General features: G+C 36.5%; 1 protein-coding gene across 9 annotated transcripts in view; it reads left to right on the forward strand.

Moving 5' to 3' along the window:
- The window catches only part of ALB (albumin), a 144,006-nt gene that overhangs the window by 71,819 nt on the left and 51,962 nt on the right, over positions 1-20,225 (forward strand). The window contains exon 1 of one of the 9 annotated variants that reach the window (XM_073805329.1): positions 1,297-1,315. The exons of the other annotated variants lie outside the window; for them this stretch is intronic. The gene's annotated coding sequence lies outside the window, so the exon portion shown is untranslated. Of the gene's footprint in view, positions 1-1,296; positions 1,316-20,225 lie in introns of those variants that run through there. 9 annotated transcript variants of the gene reach the window in all.

Raw genomic sequence — 20,225 nt, forward strand, 5'->3', positions numbered from 1 at the left:
ACAAGCAATTCAGCTGCTGCAGTTCATGCACGTCAGTCTCGTGTGACACAGATGAGGGTGGAGAAGGGCATAGTGTGGATCTGGAGAAGCAAGCGGAAGAAACTCAGCACAGGCCTTAACTTGTTCATAAACCGAGAAACCTAGCAATTCATATTTTTTATTAAAAGAAATATGAATTTATCCCTAAACTTTGTTATCATTTCTGTAAATCAGTCCTCTTTTCATGAAAAAGTATCCTCTCTCCCTACTTTTTCTATCCCCAGTTCATTCAGTCAACATTTATCAAATTCTTCTTTGGGCAGGTATTGGTAGCACAGAAATAAAGAAACAGTGTTCAATCTCAGGGTCACACCATTGGATGGGGGTTAAGAGAAATAAATAAACCATCACCTTATGAGCACTGTAAGCATGATGAATTAGGGGAAAGCACAAGGGCAATGGGAACTCACAAGGTCACTACCTCAAATTACAAATTGTCTGGGAAGGTTTCCTGGAGGAGGTGATTTAGGCAGACTCCTTGGTCAAGTTTAATTATTTAGTTTCTCTTTTTTCCCTGTATTTATTTAATTCTTAGATCTTTAGTCTAAGATCTATGGTTGATTATGTGACTATGCGTTTTCTTTTCTTGCTGCTTTTCCAATTTCACCTTCCTAATTATTTTTTTTAATGGTTAAGATGATAAATTTTATGTTATGTGCATTTTAGTACAATAAAAAAGAAAACATAATAGATTATTATTAAGTACAGAAAAATATAAAGCAGAACCATATTAAGTCATGATCCTGTTTACTAGGAGCAACTACTTGAATATTTCCCATTGTTTTTATTTATTCATTTAAATTTTTAGTTTTTTAATTGAAGTATAGTTAATTTACAATGTTGTGTTAGTTTCTGGTATACAGCAAAGTGATTCAGTTACACACACACATATATGTGTGTGTGTATATATATATATATATATATATATATATTCTTTTTCATTATATGTTATTACAAGATATTGAGTATAGTACCCTGTGCCATACAATAGAACCTTGTTGTTCATCTGTTGTATGTACAGTGGTATGTATCTGCTAATCCCAAACTCCTAATTTATACCCCCCCTTTCCTCTTTGGTAACTCTAAGTTTGTTCTCTGTGACTGTGAGTCTGTTTCTGTTTTGTAAATAAGTCCATTTGTATCATATTTTAGATTCCACATATAAGTGATATCATATGATATTTGTCTTTCTCTGTCTGACTTACTTCACTTAGAATGATAATCTCTAGGTCCATCCATGTTGTTGCAAATGGCATTATTTCATTCTTTTTTATGGGTGAGTAATGTTCCGTTGCATATGCCACATCTTCCTGATTCATTCATTTGTTGATGGGTATTTAGGTTGCTTCCATGTCTTGGCTTTTGTAAGTACTGCTGCAGTGAACATTGGGGTGCATGTATATTTTTGATTTAGAGTTTTTGCCTTTTCCAGATATATGCCCAGGAGTGGGATTGCTGGATCATATGGTAATTCTATTTTTATTTTCTTAAGGAACCTCCATACTGTTCTCCATAGTGGCTGTACCAATTTACATTCCCACCAACAGTGTAGGAGGGTTCCCTTTTCTCCACATCCTCTCTAGCATTTATTGTTTGTGGACTTTTTAACGATGGCTATTCTGACCAGTTATCACCTTCTAATTCTTAATTATACTTTATTAGGCTGCTTAAAATGAATATTTTGTGAAATACAAATTGCTGGACCAATCTCTGGAACTATTTTTATCATCTTGCATTTGGAATGACCATTGTGATACCATTTTATTTGACTGATTTTGGAAGGGAGCAGGGAATTTTAGTGTTTTTGGATTTCTTAATTAAAAGCTGGGCTAAAGACATTCTATGTAAATGTAATTTACTTATGCAAGTATTCGTGTAACTCTGGTGAAAAGGAGGACCCTATCTGCATAGGACATGTATGTTCATGTAGTTAAGTTTTAATACTGTTTTGAACCACCATGAACATAAATTTTGGGGTACATCTCTGAATCCTGTCTTTAGATAAACTGCAAAGTATGGATTACCACGTCAAATGGTGTGAATTTTTTTTTTTTTTTTTTTTTTTGCGGTACGCGGGCCTCTCACTGTTGTGGCCTCTCCCGTTGCGGAGCACAGGCTCTGGACGCGCAGGCTCAGCGGCCATGGCTCACGGGCCCAGCCGCTCCGCGGCATGTGGGATCTTCCCAGACCAGGGCACGAACCCGTGTCCTCTGCATCGGCAGGCGAACTCTCAACCACTGCGCCACCAGGGAAGCCCCCGGTGTGAATATTTTTATGTTTCTTGATTCATATTGCCATATTGTATTCAGAAAGTTTGTACACTATTGTACACAAATGTCACATGCTTTCACTATCACTGTGAATGATATATTTTTGATATTTTATAATTTTGCTTGCTCCTTCTTGTTAGCTGGCTGTTCGTGGCAGCTTTGCTATAGCAGTGGCCTTTTATCCTGACAACAGCAATCCGTTCCGGTTCCCACTTTCTTTATATATTCCCAGAAGTAACATTATTGTGCTGCTTCAGAAATATGAGAAGCTGTAGCGCTACCCACTGCTCAGAAGTCTAGGTCCCATACTATTCTTCTATTCTGTGTATGTTTGAAGTTTTCTATCATATGTTCTGATGATCTCATATTTTCCCTTTGTCCATTTTCCACTGACGTTAGAGTTTTTGTTGATTAAGAGCTAAATCACCTGGTCTGTCATGCCCAGAGTCAGAAATCTCCATTATTATTATTTTAATCTCTGTTTTAACTTTGGTTATGTGTTCTTTTTTAAATTCATATTTTTTTGCTCTCTCTGTCTCTCTCTTTAATTGAAATATAGTTGACATACAATATTAGTTTAGTTTAAGGTATGCTACATAAAAATTTGACATTCACTTTCTCTCTCTTTTTTCTTGATCAATTATGTCAGAGATTCGGACATTTTGTTAATATTGTTAAAGAACCATGTTTTGTGTTTAATGAATTTATCTGTTGCATCTTTCATATTCCAGCAACTTCTGCTCTTATCCACATTACATATATTAGACCTCCTTCTGCTTTCTAATTTCCTTCTAATGCTCCCTTTGGCAGATTTTAGCAGGAATTAGCTGACGAGAGAGAAATGCAATTTTCAGAGTCTCAGTCCCAGCTTTACAAAATACAGGAAAGAAGAATGGATTTGGAGTTGAGAGCTAATCGTTTGAGAACCAACTAATATGATCCAAATCATCCATTTTTGGAATTTAACTTTTATTTTCCAGTGGAGAAAAATTAAAAAATTATTCCCCGCCACAGGCCCTCCCCACTTTTCTCTCCTCCGCCTCTTCCTCTTCCTTCTTTTGTTATAGCTCTAGGCACAGGTAAAATAATAATTATATATAGAAGGATTAGAAAGGCTATACTATTCAAGTCTTTCTTAGTATATATTATATTCTTAAAACTGAATTTGCTGCAAGATTTAGTGAACTGCTCTTGAACTAACAGCATGGTGCTTAAGTCAGATCTCCATTTGAATTCTGACTAACTTACTAGCAGGGGCTATGGCCTTGGGTAATTTACCTAACTCCTCTAAGCCTCAATTTCCTTTCTTTGCTGTGAGGGTTAAGTGAAATAATACTTGTAAAAGTCAGTTCTTGGCACATGATAAGGGCTCAGTAAATGCTAGTTTTTTATTATAATTATACATACCAACCACTGTGGAATAATTTTCCCCTCATAGAAAACACAGCAGAAATGCCTATCATCTATTAATGCCCTGAAGTCCAAAGGTAGAAGAACTTAATGTTTAAAAGCTACCATGGCCATGGAGTGAACATTACGTGAAAAAACAAATATTTGGATAAACACCAAGAAAGCCACAGGTGGTTAAAATATTAGCTGGCTGACAAAATAATTCAAGTTGCTTAATGGTGTACAAAGGCAATGCAAAAATACTCTTTAGATGTGTAATATTTTTACCTTTAAGTTCTTTCTAAGGTATCTAAGAATTAGGGAAATAAGATATTTTTATATTATAAGTGCATGAGTTATACTCACCTTGAGAGATTTTTGATTCCTAGAAGTCAAAGAAAAAAAAATTTTTACAGGGTTATTTTTTCTTTTATATGAATACATTACTTGTAAATTTCTTGCCTTATAATTTATGGATCATTTAAAATGCATTAGGCATTTAAGTAACTCTGCAAGAAGCAGCAGTAATTCTGTTGGACTCCTGGCCCCTATTGAAACTGGGTAGCTTTCTTTGCACAAGCCTATATGCTAAGTAGCAGTCAAAGACCTGTGTAATTAATTCAGTTCTGTTCCACAAACTTGATCTGAGCACCTGAAATAGGCCAAAGGGGTTTGCAAACAGGACTGTTATCCATGAACCAAAAGGCTACATGTGCATGTATTGCTGGAAGAAGATAGCAGAGCACACAAATTGAAACCACCATTAGAGGCAACCATTTACTAAAGGACCAGACATCTGGGGAAACATAATTTACTAATAGTAATTAATGTAGAACTTTTTGGTTAATTAAAGATAATGTTTCTGAAAATTCCATGCCTTTCTTTTGAGTACTCTGGTATTTTCCAACTTATTTTCTTCTTTTTATTGCTTTCTTGCTAAACTTGTTCTTTTTCCTCTCAAACTCTGATTTGCATTAAGCTTGTAGAATTAAATTAGGCCTGTTTAATACTGCTGCTAATCAGACACTTGCCACAATTATAATTTCAGTTGCCTTTGGATTGTGATTCACAACCAATTAAGTTAAAGTAACATTAATGTACTCTAACTTTGTCTGCCTACCAGCACTGTGATGTGGGAGAGGCTGGTAATCTTCAGGTTTTACAGATGATGACTGAGGATCAGATAGGTTAGAAAACCATCAAATTGCAGAGCAGTTTAAAGCAGACCAGAGATTAGAACTCAGGCTCCCTAACTCCCTGTTCAATCCCCTTTGTATATTCAACAGAATTTTGTCACCATTTAAATAATGTTGCAGAGCCTTCCCACCTACCCCAAAGAGCAAATGAGAGATTTAAGTATTCTAGTGTTTGGTCGCCCTGTCAAAATGCATTTGCATCATTTATCTTTTGAAAATTTTCATGGAGTGTGTTTAATAGAAACAAGATTGCTTTAACTTTGTTGTAAGAAGCCATCTGGAGCTCTTGGTATACACAGTGTAACTGGGTAAACATTGGAAATAATTTGTAAATTGATGAGACAACAGATAAAATGAAAAACAAGATATTAGGAATTTATATAAAGAAAATCCTTAGAATGTATAATTTTTCTATAGAAGTGCTATAACTACATTATAGAATATCTGGATACTTCAGTGGGAGAAAAATTATGGTTCAGTTCTAGAAATGTAATCACATCACTCCTTTGCTTTCTAGTTTACACTCTCTCCCCCCATATATCTACTTAAAAAAAATAATTATACTCACAGTACACATATAATTTCCATTCTGACTTTACTTAATGTCATAACATGCGTTATACTTTCAAGTGAGAAAATCCAAAAGGAAAAGTTAAATTTTCAAATACTTTAACTGTGAGTCAGTTATAAATTGGTCACTGAAAGGATTAAGTTTTAAACATGAAAGCCTTTTAAGTGAAAGTTATTAAACCAAAGTGAGAAGATAATTATAAAATAGGGCTTACTATTAAAAATGAAATGAAACATATTTTTAATGTAAAGAACTTAACAATGTAAACCATGTGTCTTTTAATTTGGCAATTCTCTAATTTGCCAGGAAAGTTTTTTCTTGTGCATTTCCACATGCAAACATTTTTTCCTAGTTAGCCTAAAACACCTAACTACTATTTTTAGGGGGTTGGTGGAATTTGGACTTATGGAAAGAATGTAAAGGGAAAGAAAAAATGATATGATATGATATGTAAAATTTGTTTTAAAATAATTCATTAGAAAAAGGTGAGTTACAGATTAAACAACACCAAAAATATTGATAATTTCTGAACCTGGGTGATGCATACATTTTATTATTTTCTTTACTGTTATGTAATTTTGCACATTTTAAATAACATGTAAAAACAAAATAGAGTGGTACAACTTTTTTCTACCAGGAAGAATTCTTAGAATGGTTTGAAATCTAGGTTTGGCTGAGAAAGAAAAAAGAGTTTTCCAAGTTCTTAGTCCCCATGAATATCAAGAACCAGATCTGACGGACTCTGATCATAGAGGTTCTTCCCAGCTTTGAAATGATACTGCCTCTAATGATGATGGCTATGCCATGAGGCTTACTATTCTAGAGTCAAAGAGGGATTTGAAGAAAGAGGAAAGCCTGAATCTGCCTATTCAGTCCCCAGGAGATTGTGAGAAGTAGATATCAAGAGAGCCACGAGATAACATTTGTCCTGACCTCCCCTCTCCAGGCTGAAATCCTGGAGGGGAGATGTGTTAGATCATTTGAGGGCATAGGGACATTTATTCTGGTGCGTGGGTGTTGAGAGCAGAGGGGTTTTTGCTCCATTCCTCTGGTCAGCTGGGTGTCCACTGGTCTGCAGGGAGGCCCTGCTCCACATGGGGCAGCCCTAACAGAGTAAATGGGTGGAACAGTATGGACGGGCCAAAATGTGGTATGCTGCACAATTCTAATCCTCCCTCTCCATAGCTGTAGACTCAGGAACAGACAGCAAGGGGTCCAGAGATGGGTTCTTACCGACCACACCTCAGGGGCAGTGCACGTCTACAGTACATGTGCAGACCTCCCACTTTCCTCAATGCCACAAGGGCACATGAACCTCTTCATTCATATAGCTTGATGCCATTTAGGGAAAATGCTGGGGTGAGGGCAACTTGAAAGACTAGCCATTTAAACAAAACAAAACAGACTGAGTTCTGAAGCAGATTATTTAAAGTAGGAGAAATAAAAACACTGCTATGGACTGAATTGTGTCCCCCACCAAAATTCATTTCTTGAAGCCCTAACCGTCAATGTGCTTATATTTACAGATGGGACATTTGGGAGGTAATTTGGTTTAGATGAGGTTATGAAGGAGGGATCCTCATAATGACATCAGTACACTTAGTGCCTCCCTCTCTCTGCCATGTGAGAACACAGGGAGATGACCACTGGCAAGCCACAAAGAGCTCTCACAAGCCCCTGATCATGTTGGAACTCTGATCTAGGACTTGCAGCCTCCAGAACTGTGGGGAAACAGATTTATGTTCTTTAAGCCTCCTCGTCTATGGTATTTTGTTATGGCAGCCTGGTCTGACTAATACAGATACTGTAATTCAAAAATTAAAAATTTATCCCTTTTCCTACTACTCATTGGGCAAAGAACTCATGATACTTACAGAAAACAAAAAAGCTATATTTTTATCACACATCTGAGTATAGTGAAAATAAAGTTTTCATGCTGCTACAGAAATATACATATATGGTAATTATTCCAAATCACGTAAAATTGTTTACCAAACAAGTAAGCTTGTCTCTAACCTAGCTTCTGGGATTCCATTTCACCATCCCAGAAATTATTATTCTTCCAGAAACATTCTGTTCATATGTAAATATATTTTTCTTTGTGAGAAACTGCCAATTGTACATCAGTACCCATTATCCTTTCTTCCTGTAATAATAGACTCTCAAGTTTAGCTGAGAGCACCTAGCTAATGACTGCATTTCCATCCTTCCTAGGGACTAGGTTTGTCCATGTGACTATATGTCAGCAGGATGTGAGTAAAAGATAAAGTGTGCCTTTTCTAGGTACATCTTTCAAAGGGATGAGCCTATTTCCCCCAGCTCTTTCCCCATGTTCCACTAGTTGGAGGATGGAGAGTAGAACAATTGCTTTGAGTCCAGAGATGGGTGGTATCATGTCAAGGATGGCTACCTTATCAGTCCCAGACTGCTTATATCTGAATGTTACTTTAGAGGAATTAAGTTTATATTTTAGCTGAGCCACTGTATTTTGAGGTCTCTTTCTTATAGAAGATTAGTGCCCTAAATAATAGTATATGTATTATCTTTTCTAAAGAAAAACAAACAGAAGCACACTCTAACACTAGTTTGTATCTTGTTTTAAAAATTATTAATATGCTTTTAAAATCTTTTTAGATCTCTTTTCTGTTCTTACTCTATCCAGGTTCTCCATAAAATTATACACATCTCATTTATTCATTCAGTCAGTGTTTATTGGGAACCTAATAAGTGCTGCACCCTCAAGTACATGCTGTGAGAGTACATGGGGACAGACTAGAGGTTAACGTCCCCAGAGACAATCATCATTTAATGAGGGATAGAGCTGGTGACAATTCTGAAGTGTGCTCCACTCAGGCCCTCAAGGGGGCTCCAGTGGGACTGAGCCCCAAGTGCCCACAGTAGTAACCTACCCATCAACATGTCCTTCACTGGTTTTTCTCTCTTCCCTGTCTACTTTCTGATTTCCTCACTCTGCCTTCAGGGATCACCTTCCAAATAAACTCTGTGCATCCGGTCTTGGTCTCAGAATCTGTTTTGGGAGAAACCAAACTGAGACAGTGGTCCAGGAGGGTTTATTTCTCAGAAAGAGACTTGAATAATAGAAATGTCCTGTGATGGAGCAAGCCTTGTGAATATCTGACAGAAGAGAAATGAGCAAATCTAAAGGAGGTGGGAGGTGGGAATGAGCTGGAGGTGGGAACATTCTTGGCCATTTTGAAGAATAGCAAGGACACTGTATGGCTGGAGTGGAGCATGTGAGGGGAGAGTGGTAGGAGATGCCTTGGGAGGATTATCTGGGGCTGATCCTTGTGGAGTATGATAAGTCACAGTGTCACAAGAAGCCTTTGGGTGGTGTAAGCTGGCTAACAATATAATATGATTTAAGTTTCAAAAAGATTATTCTGGAGATTCTGGTTACATGTAGAATATTGAGCACACACATTTATCTCTACTCTATCAAAACAGTAAAGAAGTAACAAAAACATAAATTCATAAGGACAAAGAGAACTGGGAAGTAAGTAACAGTGCATAAGAAATAGGCAACAAAATTTTGAGATCTGGAAAGTGGATAGAAAAGATGTAACATTTAACAGACGGGCAAAAGCTGAAATTTAAGAAAAATGGGGAGAGAGGCTGTTAAGGGTTGAACTGTGTCTGTTAAAAAAATGACATATTGGGGCTTCCCTGGTGGCTCAGTGGTTAAGAATCCGCCTGCCAATGCAGGAGATACGGGTTCGATCACTGGTCTGGGAAGATCCCACATGCCGCAGAGCAACTAAGCCCGTGCACCACAACTACTGAGCCTGCATGCCACAACTACTGAAGCCCTTGCACCTAGAGCCCATGCTCTGCAACAAGAGAAGCCACCGCAATGAGAAGCCCACGCACCACAAGGAGGAGTAGCCCCCGCTCGCCACTTAGAGAAAAGCCTGCACGCAACAACAAAGACCCAATGCTGCCATAAATAAATAAATAAATAAATGACATCTTGAAGTCCTAACCCCTAATACCTCAGAATGTGATCATATTTTGAAATAGGATCTTTGCAGATTTAACCAAATTAGGAGGAGTTCATTAGTATGGACCCTAATCCGACATGACTGGTGTCTTTATAAAAAAGAGAAATTTGAACACAAAGGCATACACATACAGAGGGAAAACACATAGGGAGAATGTCTTGGGGAATGTAGAGAACTGGAGTAATATATGTACAAGCCAAGGAATTGCTGAGGCTACCAGAAGCTAGGAGAGAAGCCTGGAACAGATCTTTTCCTAGGGCCTTCTTGGAGAGCATGACCCTGCTGATACATTAATTTTGGACTTCTGTCCTCCTCCAGAACTGTGAGACAATAAATTTTACTTGCTTTAAGTTACCCACTTTTTGGCATTTTGTTACAGCAGCCCCAGCAAACTTGTATACAGGCCAATAAAAATCAAGCTGATATATGCCACAGAATTTAGGCTATCATCATAAATGGAAGAAACTAGTAACTTTAAAGGTAGATATGAAAGATGGTTGGTTTAACTGAAGAATTAAATGAAATTAGAGAGCACTTATCTCTTCAGATCCCCCTTCTCTCTATGCATCCAGGTGACAAACCTTCCCTTATTATACTAAATTACTGAATATTTAGTCAATAAAGTTGCTGAACCAGAAAATCTCTGAACTCAGATAGAAGCAAGGATGAGATGCCGTATTGAAAATAGGGAACATAAATGAAAGTCAGCATTTTAAGTAGTGAGATCCCAACTCCCTTTTCTCCACTGATGGCTAGAAGACTGGTTGCCAAACTTCTATATCTAAGCAGGAAATTAGGAAAATTTCTCTCTGAAGAAGCAAACAGACCCAAGAGTTAAGGACAACAAAATGTCTGGATTATGTGATCACCCTGAAGCAAAGCGCAGAGTCAATACTTTCCACAAAGACTACAAAATCTCCAAATAATATTTATTGTCTAATTTTAAAATATGTATGGAAAACCAAAATTCACTAGACATTTGAGAGGAGTCTCTTACATGGGAGATGAGAAAACAAACAAACAAACACAATGAGAGGATACAGAAAATACTAGTAGCAGAAGAAAACAAAACAAAGCAAAAATCTATAGTTAGAAAAGATAACACAGAGACTATGAGACAAGAGACTATCAAAACATGAACTGAAAAACTAGAAATAAATTTAAAATATGATAGAAGGAAAAAGAAAAGCCAGAATTTGGATTGGAAAACAAAGTTGAGGAAGTAGCCCATAAAGTAGAACAAAACTACAAGGACATACAAAATGGGAGGGAAATGATGAGAAAACTAGAGCATTTGTACAAGAGGTTCAATATTGAAACTATAAGATTTGCATAAAGGGAAAAAGGAAAAGAGGAAATTGTCACTGAAGCAATGCAAGGAAGTTCCTTAGACCTGAAGGACATTATAACTGACCCTCGAAGAATACAGGTTAGAACTGTGCAGGTCCACTTACATATGATTTTTTTCAGTAGTGATGGTACAATACTACACGATCCATGGTTGGTTGATGTTCATGTGCAGATGAGGAACCACGGATAAAAAGAAACGACTGTAAAGTTATACACAGATTTTTGCCAAAGGTCAGCATCCCTTACCCCTGTGTTCTTGAAGAGTCAACTGTAATTACTGTTTTGAAAAGGCCAAATTATGATCCAGTTCAATGGCTGAAAAAAACTCATACCATGATACTTCATGAAATTCTAGAACACTGGTGACAAAGATTCAAAAGCTCCCAGCAAGGATAGCTATTTAATTTCTGCAGCTCAGTGAAAAATCAAAATACTTATGGGGCTCCTTGTTAAAAAATTATTAAGAATTTCAAGACTGCAGCAGCAGAGCATTAAACCAAGTGTGGATTCCTTCTGGGTGCAGGGTCCTGTATGATTGCTCAGGCCACATGCATATGAAGTGGCCAAAGATTCCAAGAAGAAAAAAATATCAGGGAATCAGAACAAATACTTCCCTCTTCCCCATCATTCTAAGCTATGGCCGTGATTCTTACTTCACTCAGGATATAGAAGCAATCAGAAGACAACTACCTCATCTTTCCAACCCCAAAATTACCATCTTGTCTTCACCTGTTCTTAAACTTTGCATTCTCTTATTCAGTGGCTGAACTATCCTAGCTCCTGTCTAAAGACTATTCTTCAGCTTGTGTGCTGGATCCCATAACATCTGGCCTATTCAAGGATTTTCTCCTTCATTTAGATCCTTTCTCCTGCACCATTCGTTTTTGCCTTTCTTTTGGATCATTCGCATCAGAATATAAATATCACCACTATCTTTAAAAAGTCTCACTTGGCCCAAGACTTCTAGCTACAGCGTCATTTCTTGGCTCCCCTTTATAGCAAAATTCAGGAAAAAAGAGTTGTCTTTACTTATTATTCCACATTTACTTCTTAACTCCCGCTCCAGTTCTCTCTTCAGTCAGGCTGATAGCCACATGACTCCACTGGAAGTACTACTAATCAACAATGACCCCATCTTTTCAAAACTAATGGTCAAATCTCGGGCCTCATTTTCCTGAAAATTTCAGGGGGATTTGAGATAACTGTTCATTTCTTTATCCTTAATGTTTTTTATGGGACATCACACTCTTCTAGTTTTCCTCCTACTTCATCGACCACTTCTCTTTCCTCTGCTGACTCCCCCCTTATATCTGAGCTTGGATTATTGGTGTAACGCAGAGCTCAGTCCTTGGTCTTCTTCTTTTTCTCTATCTAAGCAATTAATTTTATCTCATGGTATAATTACCATCTGGCATATCCCATATTTAAATCTTCAGCCTTGGCTTCTCCTTTGAGTTTAAATTTATATATCCAAATGCCTACTTGAAATCTTCTTGGATGCCTAACAGGTAACTGAGATATAACATATCCAAAATAGAACTCAGTTCCTTCTCCCAAATCTCCAGTCTCAACAACCCAATGAAATGGACCCATCATTTACTCAGTAGCTTTGGCCAAAACATAGCAATTATCCTTGATTCATTGCTTTCCCTTACATGCCACATCAAATCCATCAATCAAGTCATGTTGGTTTTAATTCCAAAATATGTCCTGAATTTGATGATTTCTCACCACTTCTACCACTACCCTGGACTCTCCCTTAGACAACTGCAATATCTCCTAACAACTCTCCCTAATAGCTGCTTTCTGTATAGCAACCAGAATAATGTTGACAAAACCCTATAGTGTAAGAAATATTTTTATTACTCTCTTTTACATATGAGAAAACTGGATCTGAAAATGGTTAAGGAACTTAGCCAAGGTCACACAGCCAGTAAATGGTGAAACTAGAATTTAAACCTTGATGCTTTTCTGGAGCATCCTTCCCTCTCCCCACCCCTGTGCGCTTATACGCTTTTGTGTTTATGTCCATGATGCCTATCTTTGGGCCTGAGTAGCACCTGACACACAGTAGGCACGTAATAAATATTTGTTGAATTAATTAATGAACATCACCTAGAACACAGTGACTACTCAATAGTTTTTATAATAGTGTCTAGAATAAAAGCTCCCCAGAATTTAAGATTTTAGAGGAAGAATTTTCTAAGGCATTTTATTCATATAGAACCTCATAATTTGCTAGTACATATACTATTATGTAATATTTATTGTGAAGGAGTAATATTGTTTGCTATATTTTCTGCTCAAAACCTTACATTGCCTTTCCATTTCACTCAGGGTGAAACTTGAAATCCTTTCAATGGCCAGTGGGATGCTATATTATCTGCTGTCATTACCTGTCTGACTTCCTCTCCTTCTAGTCCCTGTCTCTTTGGTCACCCTGTTTCAGACACACTAACTGTCTTAATATTCCTCCCACACATCAGGGGTGCTCCTGTCTCAAGAGCCTTTGCACTAGTTGTTCCCTTCGTCTTGAACACTCATTCCCCACATACGTATGTGGCACCTACCTTATCTCTTTCAGGTGTTTTCTCAGATAACACATTCTCAGTGAAGTCTACTCTGACTGTCTTGTTTAAAATTGCAAGCAATCTTATGTTGCCTGCACTCCCAATCTCCCTTTACCTGCTCTAATTTTAATTTTTCCATAGTACTATGCACCCTCTAAAATATTATGTAATTTACTTATTTATTACATTAATATTGTCTGTCTACCTGTGCTAGACTGTAAATTTCATGACAGTAGGAGTGTTTTTTTAATTAATATGCAGCAATAATATTCATTGAATGAATGAATGACAGTTGTGAAGTAACCTGAGAAAGTTATTTCCTTTATAAGAATTTATATTTATAGAGCCCAGTTTATTAATACCATATGTCAACATTTTCTCATTTATAGGTAAGTGCCATATATTTAAAAATGGTAAAATATGTTCTACCAAATTTGCAGTAACATTAAGGGCTACTGAATATAACTAAGACTATTATTTATGACTTGATTATCACAGCTAACCCGTACATGAACAAGATAAGTTCTTTCTGTACATCCATGGTTATTAAAATCAAGTTCTTGAAATCAAATTATTTCACAAGGACTCTTGTAATTCTTATATTATCTCCTTACTTAAAGGTAGAAGTAACAATATTTGCAAGACTACTCTTCAACCTATAAATTCTCAGATTTTGTTTTTTAACCATACTGCATGACTGTGAATTTTGTTGAGGCTAAACTGGTCTTAGATAAGAAGGGAATTTTAAATTTATTTTGAACCTGTTTTTTGTCATGGTTATTGACCTAGGCCAGTGTTTTTCAAATGTTTTTGACAACAATATATGAATATAATGTACTTTGTATATTGAAACCCCAATTTACACACAGACAAAAGCAGTTTTCTCCTAGTATAAATTTGTTTTGCAGATTCACATTAAAATATTTAATAATATAAAGTCAATTGATGAGAGCAATAAGGCTGTTTTGATCCAACATAAGCCTGGGTAATGGAGCTCATGAATGTCAGTTGCAGTCTTTTTTTTTAATTTTTTTATGTTGGGGGTAGGAGTTTATTAATTAATTTATTTTATTTTTGTTGTGTTGCATCTTCGTTTCTGTGCGAGGGTTTTCTCTAGTTGTGGCAAGCGGGGGCCAGTCTTCATCGCGGTGTGCGGGCTTCTCACTATGGCGGCCTCTCTTGTTGCGGAGCACAGGCTCCAGAAGCGCAAGCTCAGTAGTTGTGGCTCACGGGCCTAGTTGCTCTGCGCCATGTGGGATCCTCCCAGACCAGGACTCGAACCCGTGTCCCCTGCATTAGCAGGCAGATTCTCAACCCCTGCGCCACCAGGGAAGCCCAGTTGCAGTCTTTTTTAGCTTCGTCCTTGATTTATGTCTAGAAGGGCTTTTGTTGCAAGGTTTCAAGAAAAATAGTTACAAGTATCTGGAGTGACATCACCAAGATGGCAAGATCTGACTTTCCCATGGATACACTGAATATACAGCTACACACAGGAGTAGGAAAGGCTAAGACACATTTTCACCATAAACCCCACCTGGCACAACAATCAGGAGCGGACCCCTAATTCTCAGCCTCTCCCTGAGGAGCTGAGGGTCTAGGTCACATATCTAGTGCCTCAACTTTTAAGGTTGCCACCCAAGAGATATGCCCCCAAACCACCTAGCCCTGAGAGCCAATAGGGTTTGCATTTGTGAGTCCCACAGAACCATAACAAACAAAGAAGCAGTTGTTAAGTGGAAGAGCAAGCATTCTCTGTGGAGGCATGTTCATGGATGGGAAGAATTAATATTGTTAAAATTGCCATATGACCTAAAATGATCTACATACAGATTCAATGCAATCTGTATCAAAATTCCAATGACATTTTTTCACAGAAATAGAAAAAAAAATCCTAAAATTGGTATGGAACCACAAAAGATTCTGAATACTTAAAGCAATCTTGAGCAAGACAAACAGTTCCTGTTTTCAAAGTATATTACAAAGCTATAGTAATCAAAACAGTATGGTATTGGCATTAAAAACAGGAACATAGATCAATGGCACAGAATAGAGAGCCCAGAAATAAAGCCACATGTATATAATCAATTAATTTACCACAAAGCCACCAAGTATACAACCATGGGGAAAGGATAATCTTTTCAACAAATGGTGTTGGGAAAACTGGATAGCCACATGCAAAAGAATTAAATTAGACCCCTATCTTACACCACACACAAAAATCAACTCAAAATGGATTAAAGACTTGAATGTAACACCAGAAACCTTAAAACTCTTAGAAGAAAACATATGGAATAAGCTTCTTGACATTGGTCTCGGCAATAATTTTTTGGAGTTGACACTAAAAGCAAAAATAAACAAGTTGGACTACCTCAAACTTAAACACTCCTGTACAGCAAAAGAAACCATCAACAAAATGAAAAGGTGACCTATTGAATGGGAGAAAATATTTTCAAAGCACATATCTGATAAGAGGTTAACACCCGAAATATCCAAGGAACTCATACAACTACATAGCAAAAAACCGAACAACCCAATTAAAAAATGAGCAAATGACCTGAATGTACATTTTTTCAATAATACATACAAATAACCACCGAGTACATGAAAAGTGCTCAACATCACTAATCATCAGGGAAATGCAAATCAAAACAACAGTCGGATATCAACTAATACCTGTTAGGATATCTGTTATCAAAAGGACAAGAGATTAATGCTGGTGAGAATGTGGCAAAAAGGAACCCTTGTACACTACTGGTGAGAATGTAAACTAGTACAGTCAGTATGGAAAACAATATGGAGGTTCTACAAGAAATTAAAAATAGAACTACCATATGACTCAGCAATCCTACTTCTGGCTATATATCCAAAGGAAAGGAAATCACTATCTTGAAGAGATGTCTGTACTTCTACGTTCATTGCAGCATTGTTTACAATAGCCAAAACATGGAAACAACCTAAGTGCCTACTGAAAGATAAATGGATAAAGATGTGGTGTGTATATATATACATATATATATATATATGTATATATATAAAATGGAATATTATTCAGCCTTAATAAAAAAGGAAATCCTGCCATTTGCAATGACAGGGATAAACCTGGTGAGCCTTAGGCTAAGTGAAATAAGCCACACCGAGAAAGATATACTTCCTGGTATCACTTAGAGGTGAAAACTAAAAAAAAAACAAATGTCAAATTCATAGAGAGAATACAATGGTGGTTGTCAGTGTTGGGGTGCGGTGGGGAAATGGGGAGAGGTTGTTCAAAGATACAAACTTTCAATTATAAGATGAATAAGTTCTGAGAATCTAATGTACAGCACAGTGGGTATAATACTGGTAACAGCTGATAACACTCTATTATATAATTGAAATTTGCAGAGAGTAGATCTTAAGCATTCTTATCAGAATAAAGGTAACTATGTGAAGTGTTGTGTTAATTAACTTTTTGCGGGAATCCTTCCACAATGTATACATACATCACATCATCACATTGTACACTTTAAATATATTGCAGTTTTATTTGTCAATTGTACTTCAGTAAAGCTGGGGAAAAAGGAAAAATAGTTGCAAATGGTAATAGTTAAAAATAAAGCAAAAAGAGAAACAGCATGATTTGCAACCTCAAAATAACTGTGGTTAATAGGAATAAGAGAATAACTTCATTTTATAACTACATCACTAACAATATCTAACAATTACTTACCTTATTTATCATGAATATAACAGACAAGAAACATACCACGTTTACAGTAAGTGATAAAACTATGATACTCTCATGATGCTTCCTGTTGGAAGTTCACTGGTCTCCACACATGTGATTATTATGATTTGAGAAAAGTAGGCAGATATCCTAAAGCTTTATTGACATTTATCTGAGCATGGCACATGCATTTCTGAGTATTAATTATATCTTCCTTCCCCTGAAATTCCTCAATTAGGGCTCACAGCCTTATTTAACTTGTAACTCAAGGATATTTTGCTTTTTTGCCTGTATGCTAGTTTTGAGGGGGAGGAGAGGTACAAAAGTATGTAAAGACATGGATGCATAGCTGAAGAGCAAATTTCCCTACCTTTAGGAGGTAATTATTCATAACTAGGGAAGAGGTAAGAGAAGGAATGTCATGCTCCACCCCCTCACACCAACCAGCCAAAGCAGGTCTCCCTCATATGTTCTAGCATCAGGAAGCTTCATGGAACCTGGATGAGTTCCATGTTGTTCTATTGTTGTCGCTGGTCAAAACCAGCCGCCAAAACAGTCAGTTCTCCAACATTTACCCACTTTGGAGTAACATCCTCTGTACCTTGAAGTTCTGCTTAGCCCCCCATCAGATAATCTTCTGCCTGACAGTGACCCAGGATACCTGTAATGCACACACTCCCCAAAGGGTGAAGACTTTAGCCACTTTAAGGGTTGAAGTGACTTGAAGTTAAATATTTTCCTTGACCCAAGAGCGACTAGATAGAATCAGTTTGAAATTGCCCATCCAGCTTGGAGAGCAGCAGAACAGAATGAATCTTCCATAGAATTTTACATACCATGGATATGTCCAGTTCTGAATTTTAGAAAAACACCAGTTGTAAAGTTTTGACCTTCCTAAGCATTGACATTTTCAAAAAGTTCTAATATATGCATAGAGAAGATTTTTTCCTAGATTTATATAAAAATAAGCTGGCCTAGCCATAGAAGTTAATATTTTCTTTCTTTTTCTTTTTTTTTTGGCTGCACCGTGCAGCATGTGGCATCTTAGCTCCCAGACCAGGGATCGAATCCATGCCCCGAGCAGTGGAAGCATGGAGTCTTAACCACTGGACCACCAGACAAGTCCCCAGAAGTTAATATTTTCATTGTCTCCAAAGTCTCCAATTTGGATATAAAACATTAAATAAAATGTGTTTATATATATAATATATATTTTATATATTATGTATATAACACACACACATATATATGTGTGTGTGTGTATACACACACATAGTTTAAGCTATATATGTATTTAAAAAGAAGTAAATAAAATCAAATATTTGCAGAATATCTGAAGCACCGCAGGGCCCATAGACCATAACTTAAAAATCACTCTTCTAGTTACTGGGTGCTACAAGGATAAGTAAGAGATGGTGTGTGCTTGAGAGAACCACATAATCTTAGAGGGGCTGTCCAATAAAATGTACATTAATATAGCTTATTGTCTAGTTTCCAACTAGAATGAAAATGATTGCTTTTGCAAAGGGTAAATTTTCTGTTTGTTTTTCTTTAATTTCTTTAATATCAATTCTACCTTTCTCCAGTGCTTATAGAATGAAAAATATTATGTGCAATGATTGAGAGTTAATGTTGGATTTTAAAACTTTAAAGCTAGATGTAATTTCTGAAGGATGCTCCTGCAGTTTCGCCTTCTACTCAGCTGCTATAGTCAGTTGTGACAACTATATGAGAAGGTCTATGAAATATGTGATTTCGAATGTCGTCTATACTTTCCTAGGATTACTATGATGATACAATAAAATATACCAGTACTAAGATTCACAAGACTACTTCAAGTCTTAAATATTTATTCAGTTTTAGTTTCAATTATTTTTGAATGAATAATTCACTAACATGATTCACATTTTTACAAAGGCATAAGCAAATGTTCAGTGAAAAGTATCCATTCTATAACCATTCCATAGTCATCCAGCTCCAGCATCCCAGGAATTAACTAGTGTTACCATTTTCTTGCATATCCTTCCAGATCATTTGAGTCAAGCCACATGGTTTTTACAATGAACGAGTCAATACCTGTATGTCCCTCCTGACACACTACTTTTAAAAACTGTTGTTCTTATTTTATTTTATTATACACTGTGATTTTTCCTAAACAGTACACCTTAGAGATAATTTTATATGCATTTATAAGAGTTTTTTCTTTCTTTGTATAGGGCATGGTATCCCATTGAATTGATGCAATATTGCATTTAGATGTGGAAGATCGTTTTTTTAAAAAGTTTATTGAAATATAGATGATTTACATTGTTGTGTCAATTTCTGCTGTACAGCAAAGTGATTCAGTTGTATATATATATATATATATATATATATATATATATATATTCTTTTTAATATTCTTTTCCATTATGGTTTGTCACAGGATATTGAATATAGTTCCCTATGCTACACAATAGGACCTTGTTGTTTATCCATTCTGTATATAGTAGTTTGCATCTGCTAATCCCAAACTCCCAATACATCCCTCCCCCACACCCACTCTCCCTTGGCAACCACAAGTCTGTTCTCTATGTCTGTGAATCTGTTTCTGTTTCAAATTTGTGTCATATTTTCGATTCCACTAAGTGATATCACATGGTATTTGTCTTTCTGACTTGCTTAGCTTAGTATGATAACCTCTCGGTCCATCTATGTTGCTGCAAATGGCATTATTTCATTCTTTTTTATGGCTGACTAATATTCCATTATATATATATACACCACATCTTCTTTATCCATTCATCTGTTGATGGACATTTAGGTTGTTTCCATTTCGTGGCTGTTGTGAATAGTGCTGCTATGAACATAGGGGTGCATGTATCTTTTCGAATTATAGTTTTGTCTGGATATATGCCCAGGAGTGGGATTGCTGGATCATATGGTAGTTCTATTTTTAGTTTTTTGAGGAATTTCCATACTGTTTTCCATAGTGGTTGCACCAATTAACATTCCCACCAACAGTGTAAGAGTGTTCCCTTTTCTCCATGCCAACATTTACTAGTTGTAGACTTTTAATTTTTCTATTTTATTTTATTTTTAAATTAACTTTTATTGGAGTATAGTTGCTTTACAATGT

The sequence above is a fragment of the Tursiops truncatus genome, chromosome 5 (assembly GCF_011762595.2).
Source record: "Tursiops truncatus isolate mTurTru1 chromosome 5, mTurTru1.mat.Y, whole genome shotgun sequence".
NCBI classification, from domain to species: domain Eukaryota; kingdom Metazoa; phylum Chordata; class Mammalia; order Artiodactyla; family Delphinidae; genus Tursiops; species Tursiops truncatus.